Genomic DNA, 18,799 nt, shown 5'->3' on the forward strand with positions numbered 1-18,799 from the left:
ATAACCCGTTTCTCCTTTGTGTATCCAAATATTTCCTGACAAAATATCACTAAACAGCACAATAAACTGCTTATTGTCTGTTTATTATCATCAATGTGAGCAAACATAGCTGCAGGCAACAAAGGTTTTCATTCAGCAGCTACAGTTGTGATGGTGAGCTCATTAAAGATCGTAAAATAAACAGTTCCACCAAAGGTTTTTGTAAAATCATTATGATATAATAGTATATCGATGGCCGAAGAGCAAAACCTCCGATCTGAAAAATGCAGTTTTTTAAGAAAACTAAAAAAAAACTTGTTGTTTTCTTGCAGAATGATATTTGTTAAGGATACCCAATACATAATACACTGTTTTTGGACTATATTACTATAATATTTGTTAACAATAACCATACAAACATACCGTAAACAATACCACATAATATAGTAACATAGTCCAAAAACAGTGTATTATGTATTGGGTATCCTTAAGTTTTCTCCAAAAAAGTGCATTTTTCAGGAGGAGTTTTTGCTCTTCGGCCATTGATATGATTTATTTATGGATTACAGACACAAAAACAGAATCTAAGGGATAAAATGTTCAAGTGAAAACACTTTGCAACATGTTAAAAGACAAATTAACATAAAAACGCATAAGACATTTAGCATAAAACTAACAATAAACGCCTGAAATCCAAAAATATATCACTATAATTTAAATAAAAAGTAATAACTCCCATATCAGGGACAACAAGGACAATTTGATGGCTGAAGTATTTGTTGAAGGACGAGATACTGATACTGGTTGCCGCCATCGATGTGTGAGTGTGAACGTGAACGTGAGTGTGAATAAGCGCTGTATGAATGCAACCGTAAAGTAAAAATGATAAATAAGTCCTGACCTGACTTCTATAAGCCTCTTTCTTTTTTTAACATCTGGATGTGCAGCGTGAGGTTGTTCCACATCATGGCAGCAGTGTTTAAAAAAAACAGGATCTTCTGGCTACATTTTCATCCTTTTCTTTAGTTATTCAGGCTGCAGTTGAAATCCTTACAGCAGCTGTGATTGGCAGCATGTCGTGTTGTTAACATTTTCAGCGATAGCACCACCGCGGGAGCGAGGATTTAATTCCTCTGTGCTCGTCCCTGCTGGGAGGAGCTGAGATGTGAGTGAGGAGCCACATTAGTCTGATGGGAAACACCCACAGACTGATGAGGAAGTCACACAATCATGTTTTGATTATGAAAACTAGAAGTTTCAACAAGTGTTGTTTGACCGTGTGACTCCAGAACGACACAGAAGAGCTTTTTCTATTTGTCATGATTTGTCTTTGTTTCCAAAACTGTCACAAATCACAGTTAAATAATGATGTTTTATGACATGACAGCGCTGTGGTTCAGGTCTGGTTAGGTTTAGGGAAAGATCATAGTTTGGTTTAAAAAGCTTTTCCTTATTTTCAGACATATATATATATATATATATATATATATATGTCACAATGTCGGATGTTCATGTTAAAACTGGCCAACGTGTAAAATAACGAGGTAAACGTATGTAGCAGTAATCCCTGTGAGCAGAAAGCAGCAGCTGCTCTGAACACTCGGTTTTCAACGTTTTTTTTCTACTTTCGGCCCGAGCTGACATCAGTTCATGACGGATTTCCTTATATGGACATCTGCTACGTGCACAGCGTGTAAGTTCTCTGCTCCGCTCCAGGAGTAGTAACGCCAAGCCACGACGCCATTACACAGCAAAGTAAAATAAGTAGTTTACCTGTTGGAGGTGTGCTGGTTGTCTGCAGATCTTCATCAAACATCATCATCATCACTGTGGCAGTTTCTGCTTGTAATCTTCCTCCCTGCGTTATTTCTAACTGTTCTGCTGAACAAATAGCTTCAAATAGCTCCATATGTTGTTGTTTCGACCGGTTTTTAGCGCCGCTAACGACGCTAATTCAGTGAGGAACATGTTTTTACTTCCTGTAAATTCTTCACAATAAAAATCTCCTGTTAATTAGGCATTGAAAAGCTTTTAATTTGAAGCAATAAAGCAGGAAATGTTTGGTTTGCATTGACGGTAAAGTTACACAACTCTGACACTTAAAGCTGGCCAATCAGAACAGAGTGGGCTCATCGGAGGCGGGCCTTAAAGAGACAGGAGCTAAAACGAGGCGTAAGAGAAACTGTGTATATTGAGGCTGCATAAAGGGCCAGTATGAGATAAATAAGGAGTTTTTTTAACTGTGAATCATGCCGAGCTACTCTAGTGGAGTCCAAAAATAAAACATTTAGAGCTGAAATGAGCAGAATAGGTTGTCTTTAAAGTTAAGCCACCTTCATCGTCATGGCTACAATAATAACCACGGGGTTTAGGTTAGGGGATAATCGTGGTTACGCGTTTTTAAAAACTGTCCGGACTTGCGGTTGGAAACAGGAAACAAACTGCGGCCTCCTGTGACAAAGTCAGCTGTTGGGTTAAAGCCTCCAGCCTCCTCCTCCTCTGAATGAGGAAATCTGTCCACATATATTACAGCGCTAGATGACAGCTGTCACTCAAACATCACTGTCATTTTTGGGCGACTGACATTAAGACCTATTGTGATGTTTTCCTGGCGAGGACAGTCTCTCAAGTTTTGTTGATCAGGACAGAAACATCTGTCCTGCTCACCTTTGTCAACTTCTCTGAATCAGAGTATCAACTAAAATATAAAACGTGTTAATTCAGTTTATATCGAAGCTTTTCTGTCTCCCGTCTTCCTGCCCACCAGACCAACTATTTATCTGTCTAATTCTCCCGCCGTCTGCCCTCCATCATGTGATGGATGTGGAGCGTAATCTGACATGAGAGCGCCATAACTCATCTAATACATCGCCTGCGCTCTCAGAGCACCCAGGTGGCATCGGCAGGTGTCCCACAGGTCAGCGCATACACCTGTCTGCCCTCCCGTCCCGTCTAACCACCCTTCACACATCTGTCTGTCTGCTCTTCATCTGATGACAAACTGTAACAAAGCAAGAAGCTGCTTGTCTCACTGGATTTAAGCAGAATTGTGTCATTTCTTTGTAAAATGCTAATTCACCTGCAGACAACTGTCCCAGATAATTATTACTCTGGATTCAGTGCTGCTAAATTAAACTATATAATATAAAACTATTTAATATTTCTTGCTTCTGCAGATGTTGTGTGGGTGTTTTGCTTTTTCTACTGCTGCTGTAAGACGAAGCTGTTTGTGTTGTTAAAGGTGTTTTGTAATTACATTTAAGCTAATTGGACTTTAAATGTGAATAGTGAAGTTGATGCTTTTTGTTCTTTCTAAACAACTAGAGGGTGAACTTGTACTCACACACACACACACACTCTGCTGTCGAGCCTTGAGGATGTGTTTTAGCTGTGAAACATCTGTAATGGGATGTTCCCTGCTGATTAGTCTGATGACATACCGCATCTCTAAACCCTTCCTGTGACAGCTCGGCCTGGTTTCTGTGTGTCGGGGGCTCGTCCCCTCCCAGAGAAAATGACAGGAGGGAGAGTTACATCACATCCTGTGACTGAAAGTTAAAATACTACCTGCACTTCACTTCAGCTGACAGAAATCCTTTCACCTGACTGCACACAGATGGATTCAAAAGAGACTTTGTGGCACCAGAACCACAAATTCACAAGACCAAAGACAGAAGATATGAAACGTGTGTTTTCATTAATGTTTGTTTAGCTTTTCTCTGTGGAACTGAAACAAGTAGATTAAGGAGATTTGTGTTGTAATATATTTGTAATAGTCCACAGATTGAGTTTTATCCATTCAGCCTCTAAAGATTGATGTCACTGAAGAGGAAAATATTAGTTATTTATTATCATTATTATTTTATTATTATTTAATTTATTTCAGAGGCAAACAAACAAAACAACCTGACTAAACATGCCAAAGATATTGGATTTCCGAACTTGAGCTGCAACAATTAACAACAGAAAATTCATTGCCGACTATTCTAATAACCGATTAATCGTTTTTTTATGGTAATTTTAAAGAAAAAGGTTCCAGCCTCTCAAATAATCACAAATAAATGTTTTAATTAATTAATTATAATTAAATTTACAAATAAGAACATTTTAGGGAGAAACTGTCAGTAATAAAGATATGATAGACACACAAGTAGAGGCACTCATTGATAATTTTATTATAGCCATAATTGTCAAATACTCAAAAATTCAGCCTTTAAGACCAGGAAAAGACAACATTTAACCTACGACAATATTTTGAATATCACAGATGTCTGATTATTACATAGGTTGTGTACTGACTGAATCCCCTAATGCCAAGAAAGTGAAATACAGTAGTAATTCATTTGACTGTTACATTTATACTTAATATAAGCTAGAGCTGTGTCTCAAATCACATACTTCTGTTAGTACACTTTCATGTAGTACACTGTGTACACTATGTACTTACTGGCGTAGTGCACAAATTTTGACAGGGTAGTGTCGTCTCAAATCAAACACAGCCGTTGTGCACTTACCGGAAATGACGATCGCAAATTAGCATTAGCTAGCGTTAGCATTCGCATTATCGTTCGCGCTACCGAATCATTACAGACTGCTAAATTAACCCAAAAAACATACTGATGGCTTATATCCGACAACAGTATAGTGATGCTTAGTGCTAAAAATCACATGTATAACTCACATTTGTATAATGTGGTGATGTTCACCGTAATTACAACGTACCCGGCCGCCATTTCCAGTTTGAAAAGTGGTCCCTCCCCTTCCGCTACGTAGCCAAGATGGCGACCATTGAGGGCGAGAAGTGTCCATAGTTCCACACTCAACTTTTTGACCGTTTTGAGTGCACCATCTGGGTTCTCACAGTGCATTTCCCCATACTGCTCAGTGTGAACGCACTTATGCACTCAAAATGTTCAGTGTATTCAGTGTAATTTTATTGAAATGCTTCCTGGTTTCTTTAGATATCAGGTAGATAATAAACTAAATATCTTTGAGTTGTGGACAAAACAACATCTGAAGACGTCACCTCAGGCTTTGGGAAACAGTGATCAACAATTTCTGACATTTATAGACCAAACAACTTGATTAATGAGAAAATGATTGGCAGATTAAGAGATTAGTCACATCCCTATCTAAACTGAACTAATCAGAGCTCTGAGTAACTCTGTCAATGAGGCGGCGTCGACTGGAACAAAGATTATTGGTTGTTGCCAAGAATCAGCAGCCAGAGGCCTGTTTCAGCCGATTTACAACATGCAAACTGCAATTTCCAACAGGAGATAATTTCCTTTAGATCATTTTTGACAAGCATGAAACAAACATCATACTTGTAACCCATGCATGAGTGCTGAGATCAGTTTATACACCCAGTGTCTGTTCTATGAGGGACACTCAGATAAGAATAATGCAGTCTGATAGTAAAGTCCTGCAATAATATCATACACTCACAGTTTGTGCTGCTGTAGAATTGTATTGGAAAAACAGCTCAACAGTCAGATGTACCTAATAAACTGGCAACTAAGTGTAATCTCTAAAGTTTGATGTTGGATTTTGAGATTTGACAGGTAAACTTCATAAATATTGTTATTATTGAGGTTATTATTGAAGTTAAAGGAAACCAAACACATGCACGTGGACACACACCCAGATACTTCATACTGAAGGGCGGATAAACAGTGTGACTCATGCTGGTTGCCATGGCAGCGTTTCTTGTGTGAAGGCTCATGGGTTCGCAGATGGTTGTTGGGTGTCTGAGTTTTGGACGATTACAGAATCCGTCCTTGTTCTTGAGTTTAAACATCCCATCCAGACGTGTTAAATAATGGAATAATAATTTGTGTCTGATATATTTTTTTTCCACTAAACAAATCGTAATTACCTCATTAAAACCCTTAAAACTACATCTCCTCTTCCTCGCTCGCTGGAAAAGTATTTTTTTCTTTTAAAGAGTTTAACTGCTGGACACAGAATGTCTCCTCCTTCACTGTGAAGTTCATTCTCGGTGTTTGTTTACTGGAAGCTTCAATCACACTTGTGTAAGTCGCATCCTGGACCGCGATTGGCTCCAAACGAGCTGTGATGTCACGAATCCTGCTCGTAGGTAAACGTGTTAAATTGAGATTTAAGGTGAGAAAGTTTCCTTCTTCAGCAGATAAATGTGAAAACAAGAAGAAGTAAAAATACGTTTTTAAGTATTAAATAAAATACTTTTTGTAACATCCTAAATCCTTATAAACACTTGTGTGTGTTTGGCTAGAAAGATTAAACCAGAGTTTATTTATTTGCACAGATTAAAATCAAACAAACAACAAGAAAAAAATCAATGTTCAGAGAGAGAAAAACAGCTTAGATGAGCTTATTGATTACCTCTAAATGATAAACAGCACTGTGCAAATGTTTGAGGCACTAAAAGTTAGAATTCTTTCAAAACCTGCACACAGTGTTTCAGGTAGTCGGCAGGTCGGTCCTTCCTGCTTCTGTCTCCTCATGTTAAAATCCCAGACTGACTCCATGATGTCGAGATCAGAGACCATCTGCTGCAGGACTCCTTGTTCTTCTTGTAGCTTCTTTATGACTTGTGGTGGAAATCTGAAAAACCTTGCGAGGGATCAGCGTACAGTCACAACAGATTGTAACTGCAGTCTGATGTCAGTTACAAAGCGTACATGCGTTTTTATAGTGGAGTGTTGGAAACATGTATCAGGATGTTTGTGGGGTCCAGTGCTGGATCTCATCAAAGCTGTCAGACACTTTGGAAAATAACTGTAGCACGTCCGAGACGAAACTACTAACTCCCTTCTTTTGGATCCAGACAGTGAACCAAAACCAAACATGAGCATAAACTAAATGGTTACATGTTCAAGGTTATACAATATGAGTTTTTACCAAAGTGCAAAGTCTGTTTGGGCTCGTTGTCGTTCTGCAGAATCAATTTGAGACCAATCAGTGATGGATAAGAACTTAAACATGTGTGCTAAAAGACTTTAAGGAGGAAGACGTTTTTAACCCAATGAGAACAGTAGATCCATAAATGTGATTGAAAGTTGAGCTCTGGATGAAGATTTAGATGATTGTGATGATTGAGAGTTAGTGATCTGGAAGATTTCCCTCCTTGACTTGTATGTTGTATGTTAACGTACATATATGGAAAATGTCGATATTATAGATTGTGAGAAGTTGAGCTGATGGTTTGCAGAAGATTTGAGAACGATGATGTGTAAAACTGTACATCTGGACAACTTAAACACTCCAGTGAAGCGTTAAATCATCGCTCTGACAGCAGGGAATCAAATGAAGAATCTTTTTCATGTTACTCATGTCGTGTGTATGTGTGTGTGTGTGTGTATGTGTGTGTGTGTGTGTGTCACTGCTGCATCGCCCAAACAAGAAACTACAGGAAACAGTAGGATTGTTAAATATGAACCGTGCGTTAACCTTTTTCAGCTTTTTACAATCTCTACAGTTTATGTTCAAGTGTTACGTTTCATCATTTTCAGGCAGGTGTGGGCTCGCTGCTGTAACATGAAGCTTCACTGAGTTTTGTCTTTATGGTATCACACTTATATCCTGATACACTTATCTCACCTGATCGGAATCCAAATTATTCCAGGTCAGGGTTCAGCGATCCGGCTGAATTAGCGAACACTGTTTGTATTTGTCTCGAAGCTGTCGGCCTGAGTTACATCACCGTCTCCTTGCTGCAGTCTGTTCACCTGCACAAGAAATACAGTGGAAAGTGTGTGTGTGTGTGTGTGTGTGTGTGTGTGTGTGTGTGTGTGTGTGTGTGTGTGTGTGTTGTGTGTGTTCTTGCATTCCTGAAGTGATTGTACTGTTCTTCATGTGGAGCAAATGTCTCCACTAGGATAGAAAAATGAGGTTAGCTCAAGGTGAAAGGACCAAACACATCAAGGTTTTTTGTTAATTAACTATTAATCAATTAATCACTTATATTTCATATGATGACTGATGATCTGTAATTGCAAAATATCACTTTTTTGGATTGGTTTTCTTCCTTGCGGCCAGCTATCTACTCGCAGAGACTTGAAACTTGCTCGACAAACGTCAATCTATCCTCACAGTGAACATTTAGTCAAAGTTACATAACTGACTGTCTGATATTTGTCACTGCAACCTGTAAATGGAATAAAATACCAAATTAACATGATCATCTTACCATTAGGGATGTGCAGAGGGTCCAGTATTTGTATCTGTATCTGTTGAGGCAGCAAGATTATTTGTATTTGTATTCGAATAAAAGTGGAAAGAGGCTTAAAAATCCTGTTTCTGTTTTTATGACACTTTTAATTTCTGATCTATGATCTGGAGTCTCAGATCATAGGCGACTGCGCTGATTATTGAGCTAAAACTTTACTCATCGCCTCAATGCAGACAGACCTCTACCTATTTATACACCCATAACACAGAGACAGCACAGCATGTAACATGTAGGGAAGAACTTCAAAGGTGATTATTGCTTTGCACTTTTCATTTATTGCCTATTTTTTACAACCTAACTTTGTTGAAAGGAGAAGGGGAACAACAGGTTATGGAGAGTCCATTGGGAGCTCAGCTTTATCTCTGGGGAACACCCCCCAACATATCATTTTTTATTTATTTGTATGAAACAAATATTTGTATAAAACCCACTATTTGTGCTTTGCCGAATAACGTATTTGTATTCGGCAAATACTGTTTTCCTCACAGTATGCAGCAGCTGACTTTGAGCTCTTAGATGTGGAACGTCTGTGCACACAACACTGTCCCTGCTCAATCCTGCATTACTGTATGATGTTAATAAAAGTTTTTGGCATTTAAATGACTTCATACTAACTGACAAATACATTTGTTTTATGTTAAATTAGTTATAATCGACTTTACGCCCTGACAAGTCTGAATGTTTAGGTTAGAATAAAAGCCACCCTATATAGTTCTATATATTCTGTATTTTCACCATATATTTTTTATTGAGTGGATCATCTCCAGATGCTTTTTTTTGGCATTTCTCCTCCCTTACGTTATTGTATATATTGTATAACACATCTCAGTATCTGACAGGTGTGATGGAGGGAAGCACAACTTGAATAAAATGTGAAAAAACTCCTGCAAACTGTCTCACTGTCAACACAGGTATATATATATATATATACTATGAAATGTCGTAAACTAATAAATATTCCTGCAGTAAGTTAGTTTATTTGGATACCAGCATCAGTTATAAACCAGATATATTAATGTAAATCAGGCATTAAATGTTCAAATAGAAAAACTCTGTAAAAACCTTCAAGTTTTTGGCCAAAATGTGCAAGTAGAAACTCTTCCAGTGAAGCAGTTGAGACGTTTCTTCTCTCATTACTGGAGAAACACCAAATCGTGGCGAGTTTTCAGATGATTCATCTGCTCCTTTTCAATTTTTTTTTTTTTTTTTTGGAGGGCCAGTTGGTTTCTCTGCAGCCTGGATGCTTCTACACTGAGACAGTTGGTGTTGAAGGAAGCTCGGGCTCGGTCTAACCTGTCAGCTGTGAGCAGCGTGTCGGCTGTGTGACGACGTGCAGCTGCACAAGTACAGTCAAGATGTGGATCTGCGCCGCTGCATATGTCAATACTTGGACATGTTGATGTTAGTTTTTGTTTTGTTTTTTTTTCCTTGTGTACACAACATGTTGCCGTACACATGGCGGGACGACAGTGAATTTGTTTGTTTTGTTGTTTATTCAGCCAAATGTTGATGTTTAGACAGTGAAAGACGTTTGTTTGTTTGCAGATAGAGAACTTGGTGATATGAATGCATGCGGAGGACAAATTACTATTTTCTAGAATCAAACAGGTTGCATACGGCGCTACAAGTGTGACAAAGCTGCCGTTGAATATACTGAACGCTATTAGACGTAAACAAAGCTTGAAACATGCTGTTAAAAAGCCTTTTTTTTCCACACGCTGGCCTGTAAAAAGGCCACAGATGAAGAAGAGGAGCGTTTACAAACAGCGAGACTCAGTGTGATGTCGATCTGCCGCGCCACTATTAAAGATGAATGATGATCCAATAATTGGCGTGTGCAGGGTGCTGTGAAGGTCAGAGAGGAGAAGAGATGTTGATTTAGTGAAATTTGAAAGAGAGAGAGGTAGTGAGGGAGAGGTTTCCCACTGATGCAGGCAGGCAGGCAGGCGGTGGTTGGAGGGGGTTTGATGCAGCTGAAGCTCCATCACCTTCTATTTGACACTGTGACAACCTCATTTAGATCTGAGAGAGAAATGAAGGGACGCAGGGAGACAGACGGCAGCGGAGGGGAGCAGAGAGGAGGAGGAGGAAAAAAGCAGTATGAAGGCAGCTGCGTGGAAACGCTCATCGCTGTGTTTGACATCAGATGAAGTCTGATGGGAAACAACAGAAACAGGAAAAAGTTTTGCTTTCTTCACATTTTGCTCGTGTACTCGTGATCGTTCACTGAGTCGGTGGTTAATAAGCTGAGGGAGGCTGTTTGCTACGTATCAATGCAGAGAAACAAGCAAAGCTGCTCACAATAAACATGTTGTCATAAACAGTCAGTAAACATGTTTCCATCCACATGTTTTTATGCACATTTTCAATTTGCGCATAAAAATCCAGAGTGGAAGTTAAAATAAAAACGTTTTTTTTGCTTGGTTGAGGAGGAAAAGTTGATGTAGCAATAAAAACAAAATGCAACAAAATGCAAAAACATGCATTAATTAGCATTTTTGTATGCAGACTTTCTGGACATTTGCACTACATTTGGATGGAAACTTGGCTCATGTCGATTGTGTGAAAAGCGTTGTTACATATTTTCAATTTGCACATAAAAATCCAGAGTGGAAGTTAAAATAAAAACGTTTTTAAGCTCGGTTGAGGTGGAAAAGTTGATGTAGCAATAAAAACAAAATGCAACAAAATGCGATGTTAGCAGATTTAAGCAAAAAAAAAAACTTCCACGGAAGAGCTGAAAACATCAGATCAGTGTGGAGCGATGATGATGAGGAGACTGTAACCTTCCTCAAACGAATACATGAAACTAACAGAAACGTCATATTTCCATCATGTTTTCCACGTCTTCTGTCATCTCGTTGTGTCTTCTTCTTCTGCAACAGTTTAATTGCACCTAACTCTTAATATTCATATAACAGCAGTGGATGGAAACATGCATTAATTAGCATTTTTGCGTGCAGATCTTCTGGAAATTTGCACTGATTATGTGATGTTGAAAATGAAATTTCATGTGGAAAAGCATTGTTACGTGCTGCTCCTCTGAGTGCATGTTGCATTTGTCTTGCTCATGAACTGGGATTCAGTGATGGTTTTAATGGTGCAAGAACAGGTTTCATGCATCGGATGATTAGTCGATATGTAAAAGACTCCATCAGTGATGTCGACCCACATGTGGACTTTTGGTTTCTATGTTTTTGTTTATTTATTTTTGTATATGTAACCTTTTTTTTTCAAGTAGAAGTAGAAGTTTTCCCAACATGCTGAACATTTACCCACAGATCTGTGCTCCAGCGCTTCCTAACTTGTCAATTTCAGAGTAATGACTCAATCTACTGAAATCTGCTGAACTTGGTCTGAGACGATCGTGTGGAGAACATCATCTGTAGTTTCCTGACTCTTCTTTTCTTACAGTACGTCAGTGTTCTCTCTCTTCTCTCCTCCATCATGGGAATAACCATCCACTGTGTCTGTCAACGCCTGTAATTATTTCCTCCATTTTTTGTGTTTGTTTGCTTGTTTCCGTCTTTGTTTCCGTGCTGTAAATATCTGGCCGACGTGTCGTTCCCTCCGGGGGGGGTTTTTTTTTTTTCAGCACTGTCAGTTTGTTCTCCACCAGTTTCCACCACCAGAGAGAAAAAGACACTTTCTTACTCTGTTTCCATCTCATTTCTCTTCCCCTCCCCTCCCCTCCCCTCCCTCCCTCCTTCTCTCTCATTATCACTTTTCCTTTCACTTTTATCTCACACTGTCACTTGCTTTTTATCTCTCAGCTGCTCTTATCTTTTGGCACTTCCTTCCTTCTTATTTCTGTCACAGGCCTTTCACTCTCTCTCTCTCTCTCTCTCTCTCTCTCTCTCTCTCTCGTTTCTTTGTGACTCATTTGTCTTTTCCTTCCATATATCTTTCTTTATCCATCTCTTTGTTTTACTGTACCTCGTTCTCTCCTCGTCTCTCCTGCGATCAATCAAGTTTCTTACTGTATCTCCATCTTTTCTCCCCTTTGTTCATCTTTATTTCTCTTTTACTTTCTCTTCTATTTGACCTGCAGATGAGCTGCGTTTGTCGTTGCACGTTTGTCAATCAATCTACCTTTCTATCATCATTTTCTCATTTAACAAACACGGTATCTAATTTCCTTGTTGTTGTTGTTGTTGTTGTTGCTGTTAGTTGCTTTTTTGCTTGTTTCCGTTTCTGACAGCTTTACTAATCAGATGTTAATCGTAACAATTAAAGATGTAAAGATTTAAATGTCGAGCAGGTCGATATAAAATGAGCAGTGAATAGTGTTTTTCTCTCCTCAGTGTTGCTGTTTTGTAGTTTTGTTCTTTCTGCTGCTGTTCAGTGTGTGTGTATTTATGTGTGTGTGTGTGTGTGTGTGTGTATTTATGTGTGTGTGTGTGTGTGTGTGTGTGTGTATTTATGTGTGTGTGTGTGTGTGTGTGTGTATTTATGTGTGTGTGTGTGTGTGTGTGTGTGTGTATTTATGTGTGTGTGTGTGTGTGTGTGTGTGTGTATTTATGTGTGTGTGTGTGTGTGTGTGTATTTATGTGTGTGTGTGTGTGTGTATTTATGTGTGTGTGTGTGTGTGTGTGTGTATTTATGTGTGTGTGTGTGTGTGTGTATTTATGTGTGTGTGTGTGTGTGTGTGTGTGTGTATTTATGTGTGTGTGTGTGTGTGTGTGTGTATTTATGTGTGTGTGTGTGTGTGTGTGTGTGTGTATTTATGTGTGTGTGTGTGTGTGTGTGTGTATTTATGTGTGTGTGTGTGTGTGTGTGTGTGTGTATTTATGTGTGTGTGTGTGTGTGTGTGTGTGTGTATTTATGTGTGTGTGTGTGTGTGTGTGTATTTATGTGTGTGTGTGTGTGTGTATTTATGTGTGTGTGTGTGTGTGTGTGTGTATTTATGTGTGTGTGTGTGTGTGTGTATTTATGTGTGTGTGTGTGTGTGTGTGTGTGTGTATTTATGTGTGTGTGTGTGTGTGTGTGTGTATTTATGTGTGTGTGTGTGTGTGTGTATTTATGTGTGTGTGTGTGTGTGTATTTATGTGTGTGTGTGCATATCTGTGGGATTTCCTGTGGTTTTACTTCTCTTTTTTTCAGTCTTGTGAGAGTTCTCATTAAAGAACATCAAAACCTTTCTTCTTCTTCTCCTCTCTCTCTCTCTTTTCTCTCTCTGTGCGTCAGTCCCACACACGCGGCGTCTCTTCGCAGCTCTCTCTGTAGTGAACAGTGTGAACTCGGATCCTCGGAGGTGGCAACATACCTGTAAAAAAAAAAATACAATGTCAACAAGAACTCGTTGCAGCAGCAGCAGCAGCTCGGCGGTGACAGGTGTGCTGTCGCTTGTACGACCTGCTCTACACGGCGGCGAAGGTTTAATGTCACCTTATGAACAAAGTTATATCACGATCACCGCACGGGGTCCATAAGAAGCTCATCTGAGGAGTGAGACAAAACACTGAAATCCTGTCGTTGATATTCTACAAGTCAGCTACTGAAAGTACTCGGTGAAACATACGATGAAGACAAAAACAGATTTTGTGTTTAAATATACAAATGATTGACTCGTACGATGAGTTTCATTTAGCGCAGTGTAAATGTTTTATTCAGTATAGCACCTTTCATAAAATGCTTCACAGGAATAAGAGCTGAAAATAAGACCATCAAATCATACGTAGAGTAAAAACATGTGTCACAAGTTAAAATTAAAAAAAAAAAAAAAAAAGATCATTACACATCACACACATCAATCAGAAAACTCATGAAGACACAAAAGCCAATTTAAAAAGTGACCTTCTGGCGACGTAGGGATGGATAAGATCCATGCAGGGCTCTATGATTTATTTATGGATTACAGACACAAAAACAGAATCTAAGAGGTAACATGTCAAGTGAAAACAGTTTCCAACATTTTAAAAGACAAATTAACATAAAGAAGCATAAGACATTTAGCATAAAACTAACAATTAACGCCTGAAATCTAAAACTATATCACCATCATTTAAATAAAAAGTAATAACTCCCATATCAGGGACAACAAGGACAATTTGATGGCTGAAGTATTTGTTGAAGGGCAAGATACTGAACCCTAAACTGATCCTGATGTGTGTTGGGTGTCCTTTTTTTTTTAGTTTTCTCAAAAAAGCGCACTTTTCAGATAGGAGGATAGGAGGTTTTGCTCTTCGGCCATCGATATGCAATAACAAGAACCTTAAAATGAATCCTAAAACGAATGGGCAGCCAGTGCAAAGATTTTAAAATAGGAGAGATGTGAGTCATCCTGCTGGTTAACAGCCTTGCAGCTGCATTTTGGACCATTTGTAGCCAGTTCAGAGAAACGGGATGATATGAAGGCATGGATGATTATTTCTAGTTCCGGTTGTGATACGATGGACGATGGAAAAACCATATACGGGTCAATGATTTAACATGCTGATCACAAACATAACCTGGTCAAATATAACACCAAGATTTCTTAAGTTTGAGCCAACAGCTGATGAAAGGGACCCAATACTTTTTACTGTCAGAGGCAATAATGAGAATCTCTGTCTTGTCAGTGAATGTTGCTAAACTATTTCTCTCAGTAGTTTAAGAAGTAGTAAAATGATTGTAGTATTATGTTAAGCAGTAGTAATAGTAGTACTTGCATTAGCAGTAGTATGAAAGAACAAGGCTTTATTAACTCACACACAGAGAAATAAGACTGTTGTCCATTAAGAAGCAATATTTAATGATTACTGTTAGCGTCTCATTAAGCGGTTGACATAACACGTGTTGCAGTGATTGAATTAGCAGCAAAGTTCAAGGTTGATTCATTATCCAGGCAGCAGAAACTTTTGGGTAATGAGCTTTGAAAGAAAGGAAGTGCTCACTCAGCGACTTCACCTCTGAAGAAAGTAAAGATAAAGCAGCTTTAGCTTGTCGGATTGACTCGCTGTACAGTATCAAGCAGGGTAAACAGTTTGTAAACAGCAGGAAATAGACTTTAGTGAAGCAGTCAGAAGGCGTTTATTGCTGCAGATTACTCTCTGACAAAAATATCAGGGGTTTTTTTTGGACGTTATAATACTAGACGTTGCTGACAGGTGAAACAAATGTGTGTGTGTGTGGGTTTGAAGATGATGAACCAGTGCCTCTAAGATGTCTTCATGCCTGCAGACAAGACGTACAGTTTTTAAATCACTCATATTGTCACGGTGATGGATGACGCTTCTCGAGCCGGCCGCACGTCTCTGAACAGTCGTTGAAGTTGATGGGACTCAAGATTAGAGACAAACAGAGTGTGGAAGTCGCTCACCTTCAGCAGAATTACAGCAGATTGTTTACATACTAACAAGTCTCAGGGTACTTCAGTCAGTCAGTCAGTCAACACTGTCAATCAAATGGTTTTGGATTTCCTGTGGATGTACTTGAGTTTCTGAAGGTTTCTCTCATTTCTTTGTCTTTACATGTTTGCAACTGCACCATTTTTCTGTTTATTCCAAAATATTTGCTGCTGATTCCACTTGAAATGCAAAATTATTTTGTTTTATGGCACTAAAAGCAGGATATTGATACTGTAGGTTGGATCATCTTTTATTTTACATGCATCAGTATTTGAGAAGCAAAACAGCAACACGTCTACATTTAGAACTGCTTTATGTAACATTATGCAGAGACCACACCAGACAGTTTGAGTCATGATGATGATGATGAGTTTTGAAGGCTGATGGAAAATCACACAGTCAGTCAACTTGTCAGAGAGGAAGGGACGGGCTGGGAGATTTGGGACAAATTTGGAGAAATGCAAACACCAACGTTATCACAGATACGACGGCCGAAGAGCAAAACCTCCTATCTGAAAAATGCACTTTTTTGAGAAAACTAAAAAAAAAAATTGTTTTCTTGCAACCATCAGGATCAGTTTAGGGTTCAGTATCTTGTCCTTCAACAAATTATTACTTTTTATTTAAATTATGGTGATATAGTTTTAGATTTCAGGCGTTTATTGTTAGCTTTATGCTAAATGTCTTATGCCTCTTTATGTTAATTTGTCTTTTAACATGTTGGAAAGTGTTTTCACTAAACATTTTAACCCTTAGATTCTGTTTTTGTGTCTGTAATCCATAAATAAATCATATCGACGGCCGAAGAGCAAAACCTCCGATCTGAAAAATGCACTTTTTTGAGAAAACTAAAAAAAAACTTGTTTTCTTGTAGAATGCTATTTGTTAAGGACACCCAACACATAATACACTGTTTTTGGACTATATTATAATATTATGTGTTATAGATATTAATGCCTCGCAAAGTGCAGATAGGAGCTTTTGCACTTGGTGCAAATTGGAAGAGGTTCTACAAAACGATGCTCTAAATTAAGTTAATAATTAAAATTAAATTAAAAATAAAATTAAGTTTGTTTTCAGGTAAAAAGATGTAGTAAATGTAATAGTTACTACATTGTAGTATACTAGGGTCAGAACTCCTTAAATTCAGTGTATTTGCTTCCTCGTCCACTGGAAATGAATGTTCAGTGATTGTGTAACTCACTCGTGCTGTAGCCTCTCTACACATCCAGAGACTCTGTGTTGTGTTTTTGTTTTGTTGTGTGACTTTTCTGTCACAATGAAGGGCGAGATTATCTCACAGACAGAATGAATATGAGCAAAACCTTCCTTGTTCTCATCATCCGAAGTGAAATCCACCAATCAGAACATTCTGCAGATAGGAGGTTTTGCGCTTTGGCCATCGAGTCATAAACTCCACAATGTTATTGTTAATATTCATTTGTTTAAAAGAATTACACAAAGCGGTGTTACATCATGCTGTAAAGACAAGCACAGCAAGTGTAATTCAGGTCATCTTAACACCTCCAATGACCTTATTATGATTCAGGTAATTTTCACAAATAAATGAGGTGTCAGATAACATCAGGTGGGTTATCGGCTCTTTTTTTAAAAATATTTTTCTTTAATGCTTTTTTCTAAAATGTGATACTGAACAGTCACCTGTGGCGTGTAATCACCTGCTATTTTCATCTTTTCTCCGCTGGCTGAGAACGGATCATTTTCCCAGCGGTGTGTCCTAATGAATCGTAGGAGAAAAAAAAAAAGTCACATTTCCATCTCTACGTGTGTCTAAATCGCTGCTCATCTGCCGCTCGGGCGCCGTTCTCACCGCTTCACGAGAGAAGTCAGCTCAGACCTTCCTGTGTTATTAAGGATTAACTGGAAGCATCCTCCTGTAAAAAAAAAAAAAAAAAAAAGTAATGTGTGTGTTATTGTCTCATTACAGCAGGAAGATGCATGGTTTCATTACATCGCAGTGTGAATCTTGATACTCTTGATTACACTCGGACCGCCCAGCTGTGTGTGATACACAATTTACAGGCTGGAGATGATATCAGAGGTTATTTATACTGCAGGAGAGTGCTGAAAGCTTATAAAACCACATATGTCGCTACATTAATCATATAAAAACTTCAAATTTTGAGAAAACCTCCATTGGGAATTATGATATTTTCAGCAGTGGCATCGTTGGTTCTGGTGTTTTCATGCAACAGAGCGAAGTCTGCGTTGGAGGGACGGGGAGTGATGTAACACATGATGAGACGCATGCAGGTAGGAAACAGGAGGCAGGAAACTTTTGACTGAGCTGCTGCCTTCAGTGTCTCAAACTTTTTCTCCACATTTCAGCCCTGAGATCACTCAATGATAACAAACTGCAGACCCATACAGAGCTCTCTCAAGTCACAAATTAACTTGAGTTTACTTATATTTTACGTCCGTATAGTGTTTCACATCTAGTCTATTGAAATGTCAGTCACAATACAGCTTAGGCAGGTGTGAAATGGGTTTGATTAATCTTAATAATGAATATCAGTCACATGAATATAAATATAAATTGTCAGGTTGCAGAAAAATCAATACTGATGTTTCTAATCTTCCCTTTGAGTCGATCAAATACCTGCAGCATCACATAGCTGCTGAAACAATAAGAGCGTCTCCAGATTAAGAGGTGCTGTGCAACATTTACACACGTCGCAGCAGCGGTAACTTTCTTTAATGATTTAATTCCCCCTGAAACGCCAGCTGGATCGATCAGGATCTAACGCTAATGTTCTGTGTTTTTCTACACAGCCAACAGTTTAGCTGTTAAACACAGATGACGAGTTTATTTCAATCAGGAGAGACTCATGCTGCGTCTCAAATCGCATACTTCTGTACTTACACTTAACATTTTGAGTGCATAAGTGCGTTCACACTGAGAAGTGTGGAAAAATGCACTGTGAGAACCTGAATGGTGCACTCAAAACGGTCAAAAAGTTGAGTGTGGAACTATGGACACTTCTCGCCCTCAATGGTCGCCATCTTGGCTACGTAGCAGAAGGGGAGGGACCGCTTTTCAAACTGGAAATGGTGGCTGGGTACGTTGTAACTACAGTGAACATCACATTATACAGATGTAAGTTGTACATGTGTTTTTAGCACTAAGCACCACTATACTGTTGTCAGATATAAGCCATCAGTGTGTTTTTTGGGTTAATTTAGCAGTCTGTAATGATTTGGTAGTGCAAACGATAACGCGAATGCTAACACTAGCTAATGCTAATCTGCGATCGTC

General features: G+C 38.7%; 1 protein-coding gene and 1 long non-coding RNA gene across 2 annotated transcripts in view; one reads left to right on the forward strand and one right to left on the reverse strand.

Annotated features, from left to right (window-relative positions):
* The window catches only part of LOC121912967 (collagen alpha-1(XIV) chain-like), a 214,534-nt gene that overhangs the window by 33,907 nt on the left and 161,828 nt on the right, over nucleotides 1-18,799 (forward strand). The gene's annotated exons all lie outside the window — the stretch shown is intronic.
* Nucleotides 13,366-17,419, reverse strand: LOC121912969. Its single transcript, XR_006100189.1, has 3 exons — nucleotides 17,354-17,419; nucleotides 17,202-17,260; nucleotides 13,366-13,460 (listed from the first exon to the last, which is right to left on the reverse strand). It is a non-coding gene; the product is annotated as an uncharacterized LOC121912969 (long non-coding RNA).

This window comes from Thunnus maccoyii, chromosome 15, assembly GCF_910596095.1.
Source record: "Thunnus maccoyii chromosome 15, fThuMac1.1, whole genome shotgun sequence".
Lineage (NCBI taxonomy): Eukaryota > Metazoa > Chordata > Actinopteri > Scombriformes > Scombridae > Thunnus > Thunnus maccoyii.